The sequence below is a fragment of the Mustelus asterias genome, chromosome 20 (genome assembly GCF_964213995.1).
Source record: "Mustelus asterias chromosome 20, sMusAst1.hap1.1, whole genome shotgun sequence".
Taxonomy (NCBI): Eukaryota; Metazoa; Chordata; class Chondrichthyes; order Carcharhiniformes; family Triakidae; genus Mustelus; species Mustelus asterias.
The window spans coordinates 51,257,468-51,279,199 of record NC_135820.1 but is presented as its reverse complement, the minus strand read 5'-3'; positions in this window follow the sequence as shown (position 1 = coordinate 51,279,199).

The following is a 21,732-nucleotide window of genomic DNA, read 5'->3' as shown; positions in this document are numbered from 1 at the left end:
TAGAGGACACAGCCTCAAAATAAAGGGGGGTCGGTTTAAGACAGAGTTGAGGAGGAACTTCTTCTCCCAGAGGGTGGTGAATCTCTGGAATTCTCTGCCCACTGAGGTGGTGGAGGCTACCTCGCTGAATATGTTTAAAGCGCGGATGGATGGATTCCTGAGCGGTAAGGGAATTAAGGGTTATGGGGATCAGGCGGGTAAGTGGTACTGATCCACGTCAGATCAGCCATGATCTTATTGAATGGCGGGGCAGGCTCGAGGGGCTAGATGGCCTACTCCTGCTCCTATTTCTTATGTTCTTATGTTCTTATGTGTTTCCCGCGGGCGGGAGGTGGCATGTTGTTTGCTAGCGGTGGGATTCTCCGGTCCTGCTGCTGTCAATGGGAATTCCCCTTGATGTAACCCCACGCTGGCGGAAAACCCAGGGGCTGGGGTACGCTGCCTGTCGGACCGGAGAATCCCACGGCTTGAACAGCCAGATAATTGTCTTGTGTATCTTTGTGAGTGAACACAACCCACATGATTACTAGAAATGAGAAGTTATTCTGATGTTAGATATTCTAAGGACATGGATCAAAAGGCAGATTGAATTAGTTCAATCTGCCGCAATGTTTGCTGTCATTTGGACAAAGGGAAATACAGTTTCAGTCAATGTTCTAATGTAATATTTGAAGGGTATCTCATGTTTCCGTTATATATCATAGTTTGATTCTACATTTACAGCATCCTCTATCTTTGCTTGTTCACTATGATCAATCTGCTGACTCAAGTGGTCTATTTCTGTGCCAAACAGTCTCGGATAGAATGTAAGGAGAGACATGGACTATCTTCAGGCAGCTTAAAGAGCAGGACAGATAACAGCACATTTGGTTCATTAATGGATTTTTTTGTATATGTTCCCATGATACTTAAGTCAAGACAAGAAACAGATGTTACAAACACAATATTCAATATTTTTTATTGTTTCAGCTGCATTTTTGCTATGCCCTGTATCTTTAAATTCTTTTATCTTGTATTGCACCCCATCAATCAGTTAATAATCTATCAAAAAGCTTTGTATTTGTTAATTGCTTGTTAAGCTTATGCAACAACTATCTCCAGGAATACATAAGGGTATGCCAGATTTATCTAAAATGGTATGTTACCTGTTGACTACCAATATTTTTTTGATTTTAGTTATTACTATGGGGAGTGTTGCTTCTGTGTGTCAAAATGTGGCAAAATTGTAAATAGGTTCCTACAATTAGGTTGAGGGTTTTATTAACCCAAAGAGAAAACCTTCCTGCAATATGTAGTTATTGAATCCCTGAGGATCAATATCCTGGAGAAGTGGGGTGTAGGGAATGTCTGCCTGAAACAGTAACCCTTTCTCTCTGGGAAGATGCTGCCTCACCTGTTGGATGTTTACAACATTTTTTTGTCTATATTTCAAATCTCCACCATTTGCAGTAATGCGCTTTTGTGTTAGTTTCTTAAGCGTTGACCTCAGCTAGATTAAATACTAGATATGTGTGCATGTAATCTGTGGACTAAACTGACTTCCTACCTCCATTTTTAATCTTCAGCAGTAAGTTCCATACCAGAATTCCTTTTGGTAGGTAAAACCATGGTTAAGGCTTATTACCAGAAGATGTTTTGCAAAGCCAAATAGAAATGCAGGATCATAGAAACTACAGATGAAGGAAAATCACTCAGTCTCCTCTTTTTGCTCCGGTGGCATAGTGGTTAGCACTGCTGCCTCACAGTGTCAGGGATCCGGATTCGATTCTCTGCCTGGAGTTTGCACATTCTCCCCGTGTTTGTATTGGTTTCCTCCGGGTGCCCCAGTTTCCTCTGAAAGATGTGCTGGTTAGGTGCACTGGCCGTGCTAATTTCTCCCTCAGTGTACCCGAACAGGCGCCGGAGTGTGGCAACTAGAGGATTTTCACAGTAACTTCATTGCAGTGTAAGCCTACTTGTGACCCTAATAAAAAACTTGAACTTTTCAATGATCTATGTACAGTTTGTACCGTCATCACTGCCTCTTTTAGGGAGTTGATTAATCATCATTGAAACTTCAAAGAAAATTCTTACACACGAATGTAAAAACATCAAGGGCAAAGAAAGGCCACTGGATCCATTGAAACTTATCCATCTACTATCCTACTTCAATGTTGAACTGATAAGTTATTTATTTCTGAACCTCAATAAATCAAATTGATTCTTTTGTTTCAGAACCTATTTTAATATCCAAGTCCATGAATCTGTATTGTCCCAGTTGGTGTGTGGATTGTTCCAAATGCTTCTCATTTTTCAACAAAGATGTTCTTTCTAACACCTACTTAACATTTACTTTTCATAAATTTCAGTGTTCATTAGGGTGGTGAATGTCTGGAACGCTCTGCCCGGGGAGATGGTGAGGGGAGGTACGATAGCAGCATTTAAGGGGCAACTAGACGAATAGGATGGGAATGGAAGGATATGGACGCCGTAAATGCATATGGTTTTAGTTTAGGCAGGCATCATGATCGGTGCAAGCTTGGCGAGCTGACGGGCCTGTTCCTGTGCTGTACTGTTCTTTGTTCTTTGTTCTTTCATCCCGCAGTAATATTTTTGGTTTGCGTTATTTATCCCATGTAATATTTTATGAGGTTCCCTTTAGGCCACCTTCTTTCTGGACTGTAGATCCTGGGCTCCCACAAACATTGCCCACTGCTCAATTCCTTTAAAATTGACATCAGTCTGGTTTCTCTTTGTCATGCACAAGAATGGTTATTGTGCCTATAGACGGATGGTAAATAACAAGAATCCGAGCAGAATTCCACTCCACATTTCCAGTCAGTTTGATACCATATCTGCACCAAAATGAACTGACCATGTCACATTATGCACGGTTAACTTATTTGGTAGTTCAAGAATGTTCGAAGTATATTAATGCTGGGAACACCACAGGGGACAGGCTAGAATGTTGTCAGCCCACTGCAATGGTGCTTCTGTTGGATACGTGTCCAGCACCAAGGGTTTTTCTGCACTTTGATCACAAGGGCATGAGGGTTTGGTTGGTGAAGACCGCAAAAAGGGGGAAAAAGGGAGAGGACAAGTCAATCTCGGAACAATTCAGGAGAAATTAATTTGCAGTGTCCTTTCTGCTGGCACTACATAGGAACACTGATTCTCCAGTGGCAGACAATTCCGCAGGCACGCAGATAGACTTTCAACTTCCCACCTCAGCATAAAACTGGCCAGTTCTGGAAACTATATGATTTTCATTCTACTGAGAATTGAAAATTGAGAAGTTTCCATACCAGGTATAGATCTTCAATCTTCAATGCTGGTTCTGCACCCAGACAGCAAATTGACACTGGTTTATTGTTGCACTTCAACCATCGATTCTCATGGCACAGTTTCTCAAAGTTTACTGTCATAGAATCATAGAATTCCTAGAGTGTGGAAGGTTCGTACCTCAGCCCATCATGTCTGCACCAACTCTCCGACAGAGCATCTCACCCAGGTCCACCCCCTGCTCTATCCCCATAATTCCACACATTTACCCAATTAATCTCAATTACCTACACATCTTTGGACATGAAGGAGCAATTTACCATGGCCAATCCACCTAACCTACACATCTTTGGACACCAAGGGGCAATTTAACATGACCAGTCCTCCTAACCACCTAACCATTCACACCAACATAAACCTGGTGAGTCATTTTAGACCAGCAGTGAAGATGACCCATTTTTCACGAGGTTTTTATCATTGCTGCTGGTAAGACTAAGGACAATAAACATGCTACTTTGGCCAGCAGACACCTTCATGGCACCAGTATCAGGATACCAGGGCCATCCAATGCATATGTGGAATGTTGGGCTTCAGAGTGCAGCTGCTTAACAGGAAGGACAGCTTTGCATTACAAAATTAAATGCTATTGGCGTGACAGCCAGAACCTGGGCTGTAATATAAAAGTAGCTTTTGTCTTTCTCCCTGACCTCCAAAGGTACCAAGGAGAAACCCTGACTATCAATTTCATATAATGTTTGATTTAATCCTGATTAGTCACGTGCAATTACGTTTATGGATTATACATCATGTGTACACACTTATCCTTATAATTTTCAATCCTTTTCATAATGAGATATCTGTCCAGTTTCTCTATTGATTATCTACTGTTCTGTAGGATAACCATTCTGAACTGTAGTTTTTGTACAAATGTCCTCTACTCGTGAGATCATAGTTAAGGTAAATAATCTAGTTGTATTGTCCACTTGGTTCAAAATGTTTAACCCGTACATCAATGTGATGACTTCAGCCAGGCTAATGAGGTTGGCTTGCTAGAGTATGAACAACCTGATGAGTCTTCCTATGAAAATAAATACCTGATGAGTCTTCCTATGTTAATTTGAGTTAGTTTATTATGTTGGTACCTTAAAAGCGATACCTAATGAGTCTTAATTGATGGTTAAATCAGGGAGTCTCATGCTCCCCATTTAAAGCAGGTGTGTCTGCCTCCCAAATTGCATTCAGCAAGGAGATATATGGTGTAAACAAAGTAACTTGGTGACGGGACTTTTGCCTCCATGGAGTTATTACAATCAGAGTCCTGAATTTTCAGAAAATCCTGGCAGAGGCCTGAATCTGGAAATCCCATTTCAAACCCAGCCTATGCTATTTTCACAGGGTGGAAGGAAGGGAGTGGGGGCGGGTACTAAATTGCAAATCTGTGGCTCACGGAGACCATTGCCTACATAAATCAGCAGCTGCCTTCACTCAGATGTGATTTGGTGAGTTTGGCGTCTGAAACCCGAAGTGTGCAGATTAGACCTGGTAGGATCTGAGCTGAACCTTGTTGATTCATTTGGATAGTCAGGGTACTCTTTTGGAGCAGTACAGTATCCTTTTGGATATGATCCAAGGAACCTTTGGGAGAGGGCATGTGTCTTTTGATGAGGTAACATACTCTTCAGGAGAAGTAAAGCACCCTTTTGGTAGAGGAAAGGTGTTCTTGGGGAGAATTCAGGCACCCTTTGGAATTATTAAGTGTGTATAAAAAGTACATAAACTCATTGGAACTGTCAAAGCTGTCAAAAAACTGTCAAGCTGTCAAAGAGCTGAGAAACCTCTCAGAGAATTGTCAAACTTCATTTTAACTATCAAAGCTGTCAAGGGATTTAACTCCGCTGAGCTTTAAATTTAAAGTAAAATGCACGGAGTTGAAAAAGAAATCAATGCTCCCTATTTCATTCTGACTGTTGACATAAATCTGAGGGCTGTCATTCCATCTGTTGGCATAAACCTGAGGGTTATCATTACAGGATTTTTGCTACAAGACTAATTTTACAATCTAAGATTATCATAATGGGGTGTCTGTTAAGTGGGAACTTTGATCGACTGATCCAGATGGTTATAGAAATTGAGATGTTTGTTTGCATAAGAAATTGAGTACTTAAATCATTGAGAATGCTTTTTTAACAGTGATGTCATCATTAGACACAACTTTACTTTATGTCACCATGGTTCCAGAGGTTTGCTCATGGTAGACACTAGATAGGTTGGCATGGAGAAGGTTAGGACAAAGGGTAGTGGGTACAGGCATGAGTTGTCACAAAGCAACATAGGTGGCATGCAGATGTCAGGGGCATATGTTGTCACTGAAGATATGAGGGTTATGGGGGATGGGCCACTTGGTGGTGCAGTGGTTAGCACTGCTGCCTCACAGCGCCAGGGTCCCAGGTTCAATTCTGACCTCAGGTCACTGTCTGTGTGCGGTTTACACTTCCTCCCTGTGCCTGTGTGCGTTTCCTCCAGGTGCTCTGGTTTCCTCCCACAGTCCAAAGGTGTGCGGGTTAGGTTGATTGGCCATGCTAAATTGACCCTAGTGTCAGGGGGATTAGCAGGGTAAATGTGTGGTGTTACAGAAATAGGGCCTGCGTGGGATTGTGGTCAGTATAGATTCAATGGGCCGAATGGCTTCCTTCTGTACTTTCGGGGTTCTATGATTCTATGACGTGAGGTACCATGGATTAGCATGGATGGGGCATGGGGAGATAAGGGAGTGTGAGGAGAGAATGCTAGAGGGATATCTTTTGTTTTATTGTTTTGTACCATCTTTTAAGCAGTGCCAGTGCAGAGGCAAACCTTCCAGTTAACATCTGGTAGCCTCCACACTTGTTCCAGGTGTTGGGTGGCAGACCCAACTTCTAATCCAACCCTCCAGAATGAAAATCGCAACTTCTGGGCCTCTTTATTCTAGGTCAGGTTTATGGAACTGGGAAATGTCCCAATTCTGCACACCTGACCCTGGAGTGAAAATGTAGTACTATCTCAACCCTTTACTCCAGCTAAGTTCTGCTAAATTAATTTTTAAATAATTTAGTAATTAAATCCCAGCATTTTATCAACCTTAATGACTCTCATTAACAGCAACTTCACCTGGATCGACTGCACATTAAAACTATTTTTTTCCCTTTTCAACTGAAGAAGAGAAATAGCATTAAATACAGCAGTCAGTGTAAGTGGAAAATTTAAGCATCAGCTTCTGTCATTGGATTTGGATCGGTGTAAAATTGATCTAAGGTGGTATATACCTTGAGACTTGAATATTTGTGATTCCGATTACAAAATACTTCAGCAAGCACAAGCTTTCCAAAACATCTAAGCATTAATACATAATGTTTTTGAAAATAGATCATATGAATAGGAAAATGTACTACATTTTTCCATATTTCTAAGATTAAATATCTGCATGTGATAATTTATGAAGTGAAATCTCCCTCTTTGGAGAACACTGAGATACATAGCTGAGATGTTTTATGACTATATCCATGTCAGCAGAATTTTTCAAAGGAACAAAATCTTCTCTTTCTTAATCTGTTGTTTGAATCTGATTTATTTCCTGCTCTCTTTGAGCGATAGAATTTTGCTTCTCTGGTATCAAACAACCAGGAGTTGGTTCAGGCGATGTTCAATATATCTGTTCCATAGCAATTTGTTCTATCTTTCTAAATTTTGTAATTTGATCAAGAGGGTCCCTTGTATGATAGGTGAGTATTGATGAGCCAATACTGGATCTTGCTCCAGGGTGGATAGTGGCATAGTGATATTGTCAGTGGCTCCAAAGACCCAATGTTGAAATCCTACCACGGCAGATGGAGAAATTTGAATTCAATAAAAATCTGGAATTAAAAATCTAATGGGGCCACGAAACCATTGTCGATTGTTGTAAAAACTCAACGGGTTCATTAATGTCCCTTTAGGAAAGAGAATCTGGCCTGCATGTGACTCCAGACCCACAGAGGTATAAAAGTCTGAGACCACACACCAACCAATTCAAGAACAGTTTCTTCCCTGCTGCTATCAGAATTTTGAATAGACCTACCTTGCATTAAGTTGATCTTTCTCTGCACCCTAGCTACGACTGTAACATATATTCTGCACCCTTCCCCTATGTACTCTATGAACGGCATGCTTTATCTGTAAAGCACTCAAGAATCAATGCTTTCACCGTATCCCAATACATGTGACAATAATAAATCAAATCAAAAAAAGCCCTCTGAAATGGCCTCGGAAGCCAGTCAGTTGTATCAAACCGCGAAAAACTCCGAAAGGGATAGACATAGCATTGACTGAGGCATTGGAAATGACAATGGTAAACTCAACCCTGTTGACTCTGAAAATTTCTCCTTATTGGGGGCTTGTGCCAAAATTGGGAGAGTTGTCTTGCAGACTAATGCAATCTGACATAGTCTTACTTATGGACTCACACATTACAATGTCCCAGACACCAGCAGCACCATCCCCAGGTCTGACCTGTCCCACCACACGACAGACCCAACAGAACGGCGGCAACACAGTGGTATACAGGAAGGAGGTGCCCTGGGACATCATATCAGGTCAAACATGGACAAGGAAACCTCCTGCTGATTGCCATGTACCATCCCTGCCACAGTTGATGAATCAGTACATCATGTTGAACACCATTTGGAGAAAGAACTGAGGGTGGCAAGGGCAGATAATGCACTCTGGGTGGGGGACTTCAATGTCCATTACCAAGGGTGGCACAGTAGCACCACCACAGACTGAGCTGGCTGAGTTCATTGCTGCTAAACTGGGTCCGTGGCACGTAGTGAGGGAATCAACAAGAGGAAAAACATACTTGAGCTTATCCTCACCAAACTGCCTGCTGCAGATGCATTTGATTTTGATTTGATTTATTATTGTAACATGTATTAACATACAGTGAAAAGTATTGTTTCTTGCGCGCTATACAGACAAAACATACCATTCATAGAGAAGGAAAGGAGAGAGTGAAGAATGTAGTGTTACAGTCATAGCTAGGGTGTAGAGAAGGATCAACTTAATGCGAGATAGGTCTGACAGCAGTAGGGAAGAAACTGTTCATGTGTCAGTTGGTACGTGACCTCAAACTTTTGTATCTTTTTCCCGACGGAAGAAGGTGGAAGAAGAATGTCCGGGGTGCGTGGGGTCCTTTATTATGTCCTTGATAGTATCATTAGGAGTGACCACCTTACAGTCCTTTGCAGACAAAGTCATGTCTTTACACTGAGGATGCCCCCCATCATGTTGTGTGGTACTACATTTGTGTGATGTGGCACCACCATGTTAAATGGGATTTCAAACAGATCAAGCAACTCAACACTGAATGCAGCAACAACAATTCGAGAAACTTGACACCATTTAGGACAAAGCAGCCCACCCATCCATAAACATTCACTCCCTCCACCACCAACACACAGTGATAGCAGTGTGTGCCATCTACAAAATGCCCTGCAGGAAATTACCAAGGCTGCTTAGACAGCACCTTCTACATCCATGACCATTACCATCTCGAAGGACAAGGCAGCAGATGCATAGAAACACCACCACCTGCAAGTTCCCCTCCAAGCCACACACCATCCTGATTTTCAAATATATTGGCAGTCATTCACTATCACTGGAATCCTGGAACTCCCTTCCTAACAGTTCTGTGGGTGCACCTGCACCAATTGGACTGCAGCGGTCAAGAAAGCCACTCACTACCACCTTCCCAAGGGCAGTTAGGGATGGGCAATAAATGCTGGCCCAGCCAATGAGCCCACATCCAAAGAATGAATTTTAGAAAAGCAATGAGATGAAGAAGAAAAGGTTGAAGGAGCATCTAGGAATGAGGGATCATAATATTGTTTGAGTTGATATAAGAATTGAGAAGAAAAGTACTGGAATCAGAGAAAAGATGGCAGTGAAATAAAACGCAAAGAACTTTGAAAAAATGGGAAGAGAAAGGGGCAAATCAGATGCAGCAGAAGCATTGTGAAATAGATGATTGGGGTACAGACCAAACATGTTTCCACAAGATGCTTCAAGTTATCAGTGGTGCGCGAGGGACCAAAAGACCATTTAATCTATCGCCGTTGAGAATGTTTGTGATATAAGTATTAGGACATTACATTCATGTATTTTAATTATAAATTATGTTTACGTTTGTTTAAATTTATTATATTTTAGCTGTGTAAAATATCCAGATTCAATGGCCACCAGCCATTGCACCTATTTTTTTAAACAGCAGATGCTTGTAATGTTACTGCTGTTGCCATTTACACCTCCTCTAGACAAATGATTCCCAAAGTCTGCTGTATGAGACTGCTCCAGGTCCATTCCAAAATGCAAGTCACTGATGCAACACCAGGGACAGGACCATAGGAAAGTACAGACCTCATCCATGCCACTCATGTGATGACACACAACCAGACTGGCTCCTGTGTGTGGCATGAGTCATCATAAGTGTGAGAAAATACAAGATGGTTTGTAAGCAAGATTAACATTTCTGTTGCAATATATGATATATGAAATTGGATCTCCAACACTTTGTGGAAATATAAAGGAACTGGCTGAATGTGGAGCCCAACGTGAGAGCAAAAGCTCTCCTGCTTTGAAGCAGAAATCATTGTCTCATCAAACACAGCATTACACTTTCCATTAGATTTCCTTCTGGTGTCAAGCAAAAATGGATTGGGTAGGATTGGTAGCAACTAGGGGTGGGTTATAAGTGCTGGCCAGCCAGCGACATCCATGTCCCATGAATGAATGAGAAATAATGATTCTAAGTAAGGAAACAAAAGGTGGCTCTGAGGCAGTATTCCTCAGATCAGCTAATGTCTGGTTTTGAATCCAACCACGGCAGATGGTGGAATTTGAATTCAATAAAAAATATCTGATTCTCTGCTGTGTTATCCAAATCATCAATAAACATAACGAATGGTTGAGGCTGCAGCACATGTCCTTATGGACACCAGGGAAAATTGAACAAGAAATGGAGATCCAAACAGATTTCATAGTCCCTATACCTAGATGACTAAAATGTAGTAGCCAAGAACAAAAAAAAATCAGAAAGGTTAATGGAATATTAACCTTTATAGATAGAAGGTTAGAATATAAAGGAGAGAAAATTTTGCTACAGCTATGCACTGTATTAGATCACATCTGGGGTACTTCATTCAATTCTTGGCACCATACCTTGAAAAGGGTAGGAGTGCAGTGTAGCTTCACCAGAATGGTATGGGGACGGCAAGGGCTGAATCTTCATGCCAGAGGCAGGAATTGGAAGATAGAACGAATCCTACGTCCTGTTTCTGCTTTCATCTTGATACTGCCTGAGGGGGGGCGGATTTTTGCAGGGGTCCATGTCCCACATGGCTTAGAGATGGCAGACATGGAAAGGCCTACCTCCTTCCCAAAAAACCCTTGGCCTGACTCTTCCAATGCAAGCAACAGTTCATCTGAACAGAGTTGAATATTTGATCACTATAAATAGCCTTCTCACCCCACCTCCTCACCCTTACCTCCTCACTTCCTCACCCTCATTCCCTCACACCCTCCCCCCCTCACCTATTATCCACTGCAGGACAGAACTTAAAAACTTTAATAATAGTTGGAAGGTTTTTAATAGCCCATAAAACTTCGAGTAAAGAAATAGACTCTTCAAACTGGCCGCGTAAACAAAGCCAAGCACTTGCAAAATGATTAGGCAGTTGAATTGCAGCCAAGAGCCCATTCAACTCCCTGACTAAACAAACAGACTTCAGAACTGCTACCTTGGCAGATGTCTAGACATAACAGCAATGAGAAATGATTAAAATTGGCACTTGTTATCATATCAGGCCACTCTTCCATGAAATGTACTCTATGGGCAGGATTTTCCAGCTGCGTTCGCCCCAAGGCCGGAAAATCCCACTCAAAGTCAACATGGTTTGCATGGTTCATGTCCCACCCACCATGATCCCCATGGCAGGCAGGATGGGAAAATTCTGCCCTATGTTTTTATCCATTGGATGAACCTTTTAACCCATATGAAGACTTCCCTAAATTCACAGTGCTGACCATCTACTTGACAGCTTGTCAGTTGGCAGTAGTAACAATCTGACAAGCACATTTTCTTTGGGCTAATTACACCTTCCACAGCACAGTCACAGCATTGTCATAATTCACCTCAATGAACACAGGTACAACTCATGTTACATCATTTATTGTTGAACAGTAAAGGAGGCTAAAGCATTTTATCTACCTTTTAAACGATTCCCATCTCCTAATGTGGTTAACATCTTCGTGCAGCTTGGGCATAAAAGCACAAGTCTGCATGCTTCCCTGAAAATTAAATAAAAGCTTACAGAGACAGTGGCCGGAATTCTTCAGCCATTCACGTCCTGCTGCCGCCACAAGTGAGGACGGAAAATTAGATGCTCAGCCAAATCTCCGTTCACTGAAGCGGAAACAGAGAATCCCGCCAGCATGAACGGCCAGAGAATTTTGGCCAGTATCTCAATTCATCCACAACCCTGTCAATTGTCTCCTCAATAGGAGTGGATGGCTTCCGGGTCCCACTGCCTCCCTCAATGAAGGCCGAAACAAATGTTGATGCTGCTACTGGACAAGACCGATCTCAGAATGGAGCCTGTGGGTGGGGCTTATGACGCCCAAAACACTGCAGCTCCGATCGGAGCCTCCAACTGCACATGCACAGAAAAAAATGATAGAATGCAGCACCCCTACCACATCGCGCCCAGCCCGGATAGTGTCTCCCCCTGACCCCCACAGACATTGCCTCACCCCCACAACATTACTGACCCTCTTATCCTCCACCCGCCTGCCACCCAGACCGATTACGGCCCCCTCCCCCCTTCCCCCCAACGATCTCAGGCAGAGTGACAGCGGACCCCCCTTTCCCCTCACTCATCTCAGGCAGGGATCCACCCTCCCCCCTCCACTCTACAATGGAGGGTAGGATGCAAATGTAGATGCAGCAGAGGAAAGGCCAGACATCCTCTTCCCACCAGGAGGACACAGACCAAGGGGGGGGCGATGGAAATGTGGCCTGGGAGGAAGTTGCTGCCTCTGTCAGTGCCAGGGCACTGGCCCCCGAACCACGAAGCAGTGCCCGAAAAAACTCAATGACCTCACCTGTGCAGCAAGGGTGAGTGCTGAACCCCATTTTGCATCCTCCCATCCCCGGCAACCTGCATGCTTCCAGCTCCTGACCCCCAAGCACCTCCTTCCTTTCCCCCCAATGAACTCCACTCCTCTAAGGGCCACTACCTGATACTGTGCAGGAGTCATGCCACCATTCCTTTCATGGCTCATTCTTCTCCATAGGAGAAGACCGACCATAACACACATGAGAGGGCGAAGACAGGGGGTGGTGAGCCAGACCTCCGGGTCCTCACCCCCTTTGAGGAGTGGGCGCTGGAACTCTCCAGAGAAGGGGGGATGTGGGCTGTCGCTATGGTCGGGCTGCCGTCAAGACATCAGCACCAGTCATTCCTTCAATCACTTTGAGGCAACTTCCCGGGGGCATGAGTTTCAGGTGCGAGGGGCAAGGTTTAAAGGAGATGTACGAGGCATGTCTCTTTGCACAGAGAGGGTAGTGGGTGCCTGGAACTCACTGCCGGGGATGGGGGGTCGTGGATGCAGATACGAAGTGACCTTTAAGGAGTATCTCTACAGCTATTGAATGGGATGGGAATAGAGGCATATGGTCCCCGGAAGGATAGGGGGTTACAAATCAGATGGGCAGCCTGGTCACTACAGGTTGGAGGGCCGAAGGGCCTTTTTCTGTGATGTAATTTTCTTGGATCTTTGTTCTATGTTCAATGGAGAAATGTGGATCATGTGTTGGCATCCCGGATTCCTCTCCCTCCCTTGCACTTAACCTTGTGTCCTGTGTTGCAGGGACAGATCTGGATGCCCCGGGGCCTTCTGGACTACAGGCCCCTACTGCAGCTCCCACCATCCTGGTCCAGACAGCTTGGATGAGCCCTTGGAGGATATGGCTGTAGGGACCTCCGAGGGTGGCACCATTTTGATGTCAACTTCCACCTCACAACTCACCATCCCAGATACTGACACATCGATGGGTTCAGTTAGTGGTGAGGCTTCTGGGTGAGCACGACATATCTGTTGATGTACATCAGGTGAAGGAGGGAAGGCCCGAGGCCTCTGGCATGCGGGGACCTGCCGAAGGCGAGGACTCAGCTGGCCCCAGGCTACATGCTGGGCCTCTGAGATCATTTCTCCCTCAGCTGCTGGAGATGCAGCAACAGAGCCAGGAGGGGCTGATGGCCACACTGGACCAACTGCGAGGGGCTGATGGCCACACTGGACCAACTGCGAGGCTGTTGGGAGGAGTCCCAAAGCTTTCAGGCAGATCAGCTATTGCCTGTCTTATGTGCTTCCCAGGCACAGTACGGTCTGCAGTGGAAAGCCTGGGACAGGGGATTCTCACCATGAGTGGCAGGTTCCAAGCGATGGCTGAGTCACAGCGGGCCACTGCAGAGTCCCAGAGGGTTGTGGCCAAGTCACAGCGGGCCACAGCTGAGGGACTGAACAGGATTCTCGAGGTTCTGTGGCCCATGGCTGGGAGGCTCGAGAGCTTACAGAAGACCCAGCGGGACAGCACTGAGACACAGCGGGCTATGGCAGCAGCCCTTGAGAATGTGGCCTCTCAGAGGATCATGGCTGAGGGCTTGCAGAGCATGGCCCAGTCTCAGAGGGCACTTGCTGCAGCCATTAAGAGGTGGCCCCCGACTCAAGTGGCCATCGCAGAGGTTTCGACCGCCATGGGTAGAACGCAGATGGTTCTCCGGGACTGGCAGTGCCAGGTGATGCCAGAGCTTCTGGAACTCACTGCAGAAGCACTGCCAGCCCATGGAGTGACCCAGGGGCCCACAGGATGGGAGGAGGAAGGGCTCGGGTCCATGCTGGGGCCTTTCAGCCAGATGACTGTGGTTGTGGCTACACCTTCTGACTCCCCCCTTCCTCACACCAGGGCATCTCAGGGGCAGCGGGATGAAGAGGGTGTCATGGAAACATCCCGAAAACCTGGAAGCAGGCCAGGGCCCTCAAGGTCCAGGGCCTCCAGAGAATGTCTGCCACACGTATCACAGGCCAGGGGCATGGTAGGCAGCTGGCCCCCTCCACTCCCGACTTACATTCTGGGGAGTCACTAAGTCGTAGTGGTAGGCCACGTAAGGTTAGGAAGTTGTAGTTGCACTGAGATGGGTGAAGGGCTGCACTAGTTAGAAAGAAATGTAAGCACCTTAACATTTTCTGTTCACAAATTTTCATGTTAGAACATCTTATTTTAACACTTTTATTGTAAATAAATGTTTTTTCACCACCCACCTGTGACTAATTGGTCTCGATTATAAATCCTCTTCCAGTGATGACCGCCGGAGGGATGCTTCATGTTGATGTCAGTTGGGGAGGCCCCTCAATGCTGTGTCACTGAGAAAAGGAAGCCATTGGTTTCACAGACCTCATGAGCAATTCCCTCCCATCTCCCACTCCACCCGTCCCAGGGCCCTGTATGGGGGTTTCAGATCCCTTACCCACTACGCCGATGTGGGCCCAGGTGCCAACGTGCATGGGGAGCTCAGGTAGGAGTCAGACTAGTTTGCACCAGGGCATCATCATAATGGTGCTTAGCGAGTTGTCATCACCCTCCTGCCTTCCAAAAAACTCACCAACTCAGAATACCCAGGCCCACCACTCTGGTGTGACAAAGTTGCAGGACATATAGAAGGCATTTGGGGGGGGTGGATGGAACCCACAGACACAATCTCCTATCATGTGAACCTCCTGGTGATCAGGGCCGCGCTCGCATGCCTCATTTGTGCTGCTAGCCCTCGTGCGCCTGTTTGGTGTTCCTCGGCATGCTCTTCCTCATCTTCCTCCTCAGCGACACCCGGCTGGTCAGCCTCCTCATCCTCCTCTTCCTCCCCCTCCAATATGTCAAACCTCTGTAGAGCCAGATTGTGCAAGGCACAGCACACGACCAGTATGCAGGAACAGCTCACTGGGCTGTATTGGAGGACCCCGCCAGAGCGGTCCAGGCACCAGAATTGCATCTTGAGGAGCCCAATTCACCTCTCCACTATCACGCAGGTGGCTACATGGGCCTCATTTTTGCGCGTCTCTGCCTCAGACACAGGTCTCCGCACAGGCATCATCAGCCACGTCCGAAGCGGGTAACCCATATCACCCAGGAGCCACCCCCGCTCCTCCTCAAATGTCTCCGGGATGCCTGAGCTCCTGACTATGAAGCTATCATGCACGCTGCCTGGATGTCTGGCTCAGACGTGCATGATGGTCATATTATGGTCACACACTAGCTGAACATTCAGGGAGTGGAACTCCTTCCTATTTACAAATCTTCGTGGATTCTGTAGGGGGGTTTTGAGGGTGACGTGTATGCAGTTGATCGCCCCCTGCACGTTAGGCATCCCCGCAATGGCAGCGAACTCTGCAGACTTCCTGCTGCATCTGGTCCAGGTTGAAGTTGATGAACTGGCCAGTGCGGGTATACAGGGCTTCAGTGACCTGCCTCACACAGGTGTGCACGGCAGATTGGGAGATGCCACAGACATCTCCGTTTGGGGTGTGGAAAGAACCAGTTGTGTAGAAGTTTAGAGCGGCCGTCAATTTGACAGCCACCGAGAGGAGATGCAACTTGATGGTAAAATTGGGCCCTTAGAATCATTCTCATAAAATTCCGCCCTATATTTTTTCAAAGAAATTCAGATGCATTAATTGAAGTTAAATTCCATGAGCTGCTGTAGTGGGATTTGAACTTGTATCACCTGAGTATTAGCTTGGGTCTCTGGATTACCATTACACCACATCTCGTCAAGTTTAGGGGACTAGGAAAAGTGCCCGTAACTTAAAATCAGAGCTAGTCATTCAGAAGGAAAATTAGGAAGTAACCTCTCTTTGTAGAAAGGATGGAAGAAATGTGGGACTCACTTCCAAAAAAGCAACAGATCAAAGCTCAATTAATAATTGTAACTTGAAGATTTACAGACTTTTTCCAGAAAAAGTTGTATAAAGATATAGAGCCAAAGAAAGTGGATTGAATTAAAAGATAGAATAGATCTCAATGGTAGAACAGGATCGAGAGGCCAAATGCATACTCCAGTCCCTATGTTCTAAAGTAATGTGATAAATGTTAGATCAGGCCAAAGAGTAATGTAAATTTGGGGGCAGGTAGAAGGTTGAGTTGGGGGGGGGGGGGGAGGGGGGGTGGGGGGGGCGGGTTGAGGGGGGGGAGGTGGTGGGATGGAGGTGGGCAGAGGAGGAGGAGGAATTCCTTGAATGTTCTTCCCACCAAGTTCCTGTCCATCCTGATCCCTCCGCAATTTTAAGGGAGGAGCAAGTGCTAGGCCGGCCCGAATTGTCCTTGCCCCATTTGGGGCCCTTAAATGGCCGGAAATGACGATATAAGGGCCTTTTCCCACCCAGCCTCCATTTTCAGGGGCAGTGGTTCAAGCCCAGAAGGTGACCCTGCTCAGACCTTGGGCAGGAATTGGGGCAGGGGGAGTTGCGGGGATAGAGAATGCACAGCCAGCAACAGCCTCCTTTCAACACCAGGCACCATTCCCTCCCACAAGGGTCTGGCCCCTAAAGGTGCTCCCTCCCCACCCGGTCTCTCCAACACACTCTCAACACCCCCGTGCCCAACCCCTCACCCTGGGCCTCAGCTCCTTTCCCTACCCTGACACACCAACACTTCATTTCTAGTCAATTAATGCTCCTTAGAATGTTAAGGGGCTGCGCTGGAGACCGTATCAATGGAGCTATTTCTAACAGGATTAGAAATAATGCCGGTTATTGTGCCCACCTTCACAATGTCAGAGGTACTAATCATTCATGGGCTAGCATGATGTCCTCCCAAAAATATTTAAATATCTGGCATCAAGATCCGATTTAATTTATGTTTGTCACAAACCACACTGATGTCTCAACATGAGACACCAGCTCATGGTAGTGTATATTATTGTTTTATTTAAATGGTGTGAGGAGTCATGTGAAACTATCCATGAGAATAAGCAGCCCAGTTGCAGTGGACCAATTACTAAAGGCTATTTATTAAATGAAAGAAATGGCAAATGCACACGAACAGGGTTATAATTCTATAAGAAACATAAACCCTGGAGTAGTACACATACACACAGATTTGTCTAGAAATCATCCCTTGTTCCAAACTATATCTCCAATATCCAAACGCAGTAACATTACCCCATTCCTCAAACATCCACTTTAAACAAATCTATAGGTTAAATTCAGCTTATAGTTAAACTTCTCTGAGTGGAGGCCTGTGACTAGTGGTGTGCCGCAGGGATCGGTGTTGGGTCCATTGTTGTTTGTCATCTATATCAATGATCTGGATGATAATGTGATAAATTGGATCAGCAAATTTGCTGACGATACAAAGATTGGAGGTGTAGTGGACAGTGAGGAAGGTTTTCAAAGCTTGCAGAGGGATTTGGACCAACTAGAAAAATGGGCTGAAAAATGGCAAATGGAATTTAACGCAGACAAGTGTGAGATATTGCACTTTGGAAGGACAAACCAAAGTAGAACGTACAGGGTAAATGGTAGGACTCTGAACAGTGCAGTTGAACAGAGGGATCTGGGAATACAGGTACAGAATTCCCCAAAAATGACGCCACAGGTGGATAGGGTCGTAAAGAGTGCCTTTGGAACATTGGCCTTTATAAATCGGAGTATTGAGTATAAAAGTTGGAGTGTTATGGTAAGGTTATATAAGGCATTGGTGAGGCCGAATTTAGAGTATTGTGTACAGTTTTGGTCACCTAGTTACAGGAAGGATGTAAATAAGGTTGAAAGAGTGCAGAGAAGGTTCACAAGGATGTTGCCGGGACTTGAGAAGCTGAGTTACAGAGAGAGATTGAATAGGTTGGGACTTTATTCCCTGGAGCGTAGAAGAATGAGGGGAGATTTGATAGAGGTGTATAAGATTTTGATGGGTATAGATAGAGTGAATGCAAGCAGGCTTTTTCCACTGAGGCTAGAGGAGAAAAAAACCAGAGGGCATGGGTTAAGGGTGAAAGGAGAAAAGTTTAAAGGGAATATTAGGGGGGGCTTCTTCACGCAGAGAGTGGTGGGAGTGTGGAATGAGCTGCCGGATAAAGTGGTAAATGCCACTAAAGGCTAACATTTAACATTTAACATTTAAGAAAAACTTGGACGGGTTCATGGGTGAGAGGGGTGTGGAGGGATATGGTCCAAGTGCAGGTCAGTGGGACTAGGCAAAAAATGGTTCAGCACAGACAAGAAGGACCAAAAGGCCTGTTTCTGAGCTGTAATTTTCTATGGTTCTATGGTTCTAATACCAGGAAGTGTCTGCCCGGTTCAGCAAAGATAGGTAAACTGTCTTTACGAAGGTTTCTGCATTAATCTAGCTATAAGACTTTACAAGTTTAAGTTTATTTATTACTGTCACAAGCAGGCTTACATTAACACTGCAATGAAGTTACTGTGATAATCTCCTAGTCGCCGCATTCTAGCCCCTGTTCGGGTACACTGAGGGAGAATTTAGCATAGCCAATGCACCTAACCAGCACGTCATTCAGACTGTGGGAGGAAACCGGAGCACCCGGAGGAAACCCACGCAGACACGGGGAGGACGTGCAGACTCCGCACAGACAGTGACCCAAGCCGGGAATTAAGACATGGTAAACTGGCCAAGCTGCTTCTGCAGGAGTTGACAAATATATACCTAGCTCTTTTTGATTCTGCTCACCCTATATTGGGCCGTCCATCTCTCGTACATTCCTGATTCTCGAAAATTAGCATCTGAATGTCTCTCCTAATCACTCAGTCATTTTGGGAAATAGCTTCCTGATGATTGGGCCTTTATAGAAACATAGAAAAACTACAGCACAAAACAGGCCCTTCGGCCTCACAAGTTGTGCCGAACATATCCCTACCTTTTAGGCCTACCTATAACCCTCCATCCTATTTAGTCCCATGTACTCATCCAGGAGTCTCTTAAAAGACTCTATTGAGTTTGCCTCCACCACCACTGACGGCAGCCGATTCCACTCGCCCACCACCCTCTGTGTGAAAAACTTCCCCCTAACATTTTCCCTGTACCTACTCCCCAGCACCTTAAACCTGTGTCCTCTCGTAGCAGCCATTTCCACCCTGGGAAAAAGCCTCTGAGAGTCCACCCGATTATATCTGATCTTACCTCGAAGTCTGCCAATCTCATTACTGGGAAAAGGATCCCTTTGAATGTGGGTTGCTAGCAGATTCTCTCTTGTTGCTAAGCATATTATATCCCTTTGTTAATTCTGGGTTTTGTTACTAGGCAAATTCATGACAATGTTAACATTAAATCAATAATAAAATGTGGTCAGGGATTGTCACCAAACTTAACAGAGAATGCTCCAAGTGTACTGACAAGCATTGTTTGACTTAGCTGTGCAGATATTCTGCAACAGTGACAATGGAAACAGAGGGTGTCATAGCAGCAGAGTGTGTGACATTCAGGTTTTGAAGGTTGAGTTGTTGGGATGATCAGTGTGTTTGAGAGAGAGAGAGGCACTATCCATGCTAATATAAAACCTCTGACCATGTTTATCAGCTTAGATTGTGTTTAATGGAAACATACTTTAGCTAATTAAACCACCTTTGGACACCTTCCAAGTGGCTTTTAAATCCACTTTGAAGTTTGAAGTTACATTACCCAGAATTTACACTTCATAACCAATATATCTTTATCACTTATGTGCAGTTGAAGATTATAATCTGCAAATACAAGATAAGCATCATGTCAGTTTGCTGCATTCAGTATACATCCAAAAATGCTTCTGCAAAGTACTAGAACAGTTCTGAACTTTCTGCTTGCCATCCTGCTTTCTAAGGCTTAATCAATCATTCAGAAGATTTTCTGCTGTTGTTAAATGCATGCCTTGTTATTTGAAACAAGATGGTTAAGTAGGCACGTTGGAAACGATTTAAGATAAAAATAATACAGTATTGCATATAGGGTAAAATGCCTAAGTTCAAGTGTGGCCAGGGGCCACAACTGCTTCACTGGGCCACCTCCCAGGGTTTTGTAATTAAATGGAAGTTGACTAAAAGCCAGAAACAGAGATCTGCATTTTCTGAGATACTCGGTTTGCAAACTCTGCTTAAGGCAGGAGATGGTGGTTTTCCGTCTGAGATCAGAGTGAATAAGGGATTCATTGGCCAATGTGAAGAGGTTTCTTCAGTGAAAGGTTAGCTGCAGAGTGAGTTAGTTATGGGGAAGATAATGGTGGGTGTGATCCCAAGCTTTGCTATTGCAGTGAAGGGGCTTTATATCGGGTAATGACTTAATAAGAGCATAAGAACATAAGAACTAGGAGTAGGAGTAGACCATCTGGCCCCTCGCGCCTGCTCCGCCACTCAATAAGATCATGGCTGATCTTTTCGTGGACTCAGCTCCACTTACCCGCCCGCTCACCATAACCCTTAATCCCTTTACTGTTCAAAAATTTATCTTGCCTTGTCTTAAAAACATCCAATGAGGCAGCCTCAACTGCTTCACTGGGCAGGGAATTCCACAGATTCACAACTCTTTGTGTGAAGGATTTCCTCCTCAACTCAGTCCTAAATCTGCTTCCTCTTATTTTGAGGCTATGCCCCCTAGTTCTAGTTTCACCCACCAGTGGAAACAACTTTCCTGCATCTATCTTATCTATTCCCTTCATAATCTTATATGTTTCTATAAGATCTCCCCTCATTCTTCTGAATCAACTCTGAAATCAACCTAGTGAATCTCATCTGCACCCCCTCCAGTGCCAGTATATCCTTTCTCAAGTAAAGAACTGTACACAGCACATTACCTGCTGCACCTGCAAACCAACTCTTTGAGATTCCTGCACAAAGACACCCAGGTCCCTCTGCACAGCAGCATGCTGCAATTTTTTACCATTTAAATCATAGTCCATTTTTCTGTTATTCCTATCAAAATGGATGACCTTTACCAACATTGTACTCCACCTGCCAGACCCTCGCCCACTCACTTAGATTATCTATATCCCTTTGCAGACTTTCAGCGTCCTCTGCACACTTTGCTCTTCCACCCATCTTAGTGTCATCTGCGAATTTTGACACACTGCACTTGGTCCCCAACTCCAAATCATCTATGTAAATCGTAAACAATTGCAGACCCAACACTGATCCATGAGGCACACCACTAGTCACTGATCGCCAACCAGAAAAACACCCATTTACTCCCCGCTCTTTGCTTTCTGTTAGTTAACCAATCCTCTATCCATGCTAATACATTACCATAACACCATGCACCTTTATCTTATGAAGCAGTCTTTGGTGCGGCACCTTGTCAAATGCCTTCTGGAAATCCAGATACACCACATCCACAGGTTCCCCATTGTCCAATGCACATGTAATGTT